The sequence below is a fragment of the Pseudochaenichthys georgianus genome, chromosome 10, assembly GCF_902827115.2.
Source record: "Pseudochaenichthys georgianus chromosome 10, fPseGeo1.2, whole genome shotgun sequence".
Lineage (NCBI taxonomy): Eukaryota > Metazoa > Chordata > Actinopteri > Perciformes > Channichthyidae > Pseudochaenichthys > Pseudochaenichthys georgianus.
In genome coordinates, this window is record NC_047512.1 from 32098919 (window position 1) to 32101234 (window position 2316).

Genomic DNA, 2316 nt, shown 5'->3' on the forward strand with positions numbered 1-2316 from the left:
AGTCGGTCAGTGTGCGAACTATACCACGGTCTCCGGGGGAGCCGGGATTTTATTTATTTTTGCGGGGGGGGGGGGGTAAATGCTGGTGGTGCCACAGGTCTACATTTACATGAACCGTCCCGATGGATCATGTTCATGTGAACAGATTTCCCGAGCATGTATGGGCTAAGCAAACTTCAATCAACTTGATAATAAATAATCCACGGACCACTAATGTAACGTTTGACTGTTTAATTAAATCAATTTAAAATGACTCAAAAACAGGCTACATTGTTTCACATGGGCTATAGCCTATTATGGCTGGAGCCCAGAAAGAGCCGAACACACACGATAAGAGCAGCCAGCGGCACCAACCATGAACAATATTAATATTAATAATACAGCTATAGCACAACACAACCCTCTCACTGCCTGGAGAGACGCGACGCCACACACACAACGGCTCGTCTTCTTGTGTCTCTTCAGCCCCCAAGTTAACGTTAGCTGTCAAGTTAGCACTAGCACTGACGTTAGCTCCTTCCTCTCTCGGTTCTGTTGTAGCAGCAGTCACAACGTACGATGTGCTACCACCAGCTACATTCGGTTGGTCTTCTTGATCAGGTTGTTTGGCCATCTTTTTAAAGAAATTGCCCAAGGTATGTTGTTTTTTCTTTTCGACATGTCAGCAGCAGCAACAATGCCTGGTAAACATGCAGTGCTAACTAAACGAGCTTGTGAGTGAGTGGGTATTGGGTGGAGCTGCAGGCAGCATGCACGGTGCAAGCAGGCGACACTTTTTTCATGAATCATAAACTCTAAATATAATTTTATTTCACTTATTTTACACCTTTGAAAAAAAAAACATGCCCAAAATGGAATGTATTTGGTCATCATATCAGTATTTTAGAGAGCTCCCCCCAAATTTCACAAACCATGTTCCCAGGGGAGCTCATGTCACCACTAGGGGAGCTATAGCTCCCCCTGCTCCCCTCCAGTTCGCACCCTGCAGTCGGTGCCTGCCGGTGAGCGTGGAAGTGTGGTCTGCCACAGGCGGCAGGAGCGGGGCTGTCAGCATCAGCTTGTAGATGGTATTTTAAACTCGATGCGCTCTGAAACTACGGGGCGGCCGAGGACAAAAAATACACATGCGTTAATCGCGTTAAAATAATTAGTGGCGTTAATTTTTTTTGCGTTAACGCGTTATTAACGCGTTAAATTGACAGCCCTAATTATATTACATTATTACCTCTGCATTGGATTATTATCGGATAGGGTAATAACTTCATAATTAACCACGTGTGAAAGCAGAAGTCTCGAGCAAATAATTGCAAATCTCTGAGTGCCATGTCACAAAACGAGATGCATTGTGGGATATGTAGTTTATGGGCAACGTGCTTCTGTAAAGCGACATGTAACCTTGAGTTTGACACCCCTGACTTAACTCAAAAAATCATATTTCAGTCTAGATTGTTTTTGGTGTATTTTCACAATTTTGACTGTAGAAAAGTATGCTTTCTCTGGAATATAAGCAGGAGTGCAAGAAGTACTCTAACTTAAAAGTATACAAGTTATTACAATTATTTCTTTATTTTACCTACTTTGCAACTTATTTTTTTTATTGTTTAAGTTCGCACCACCAAATACCAAAGCAAATTCCTTATGTATGTGTAAACCATAGGTGTAAACCATAGGTGTAAACGCACCTGGCAATAAACTTGATTCTGATTCTGATGATTCCTGAACTGAAAATGTTACTTTAGTGGAAGTACAGAAGTTTTATCAGCAAAATGTATCAAAAGTAAAAGTACTCGATATGCATAATTTCTCTTTTCACAATATTTTGTTATTACAAAAAGTAACATTCAGTTTTTATTACCAATGTCATATCTGTTTTTCTTGGTGTTAGGAATGTTATGCTTTTGGTTGATTGCGCTTATCATAAGTCACTTAAGCATGAGCTAAATCAAATGTATTGTAATCGTGTGTGTGTTTGCAGGCACAATGTGAGCCAGCTGGAGAAGTGGCTCAGAGACAAAGATCTGATGGTGTCTGGGGCGAAGGAGACGCTGGAGCCTCTGATCCAGGCCACTCAGCTGCTGCTGCAGAACAAGAAGACAGACGAGGACGCCGAGGCCATCTGCAAAATGTGCCTGGCCCTCAACACGCCTCAGGTACACTGTCCTACAACACTGCATTCAGAGAAACCAGACAAGATGTCTCTGTCCGGCTGAACGCTAAGAAAACAACTGTAGGTAAAATGTGTTTGTAACTGTCTGTTTTTTGTCTCTTTCAGATTGTGAAGCTCTTGTACGGCTACACTCCGGTCCATGACTTTGA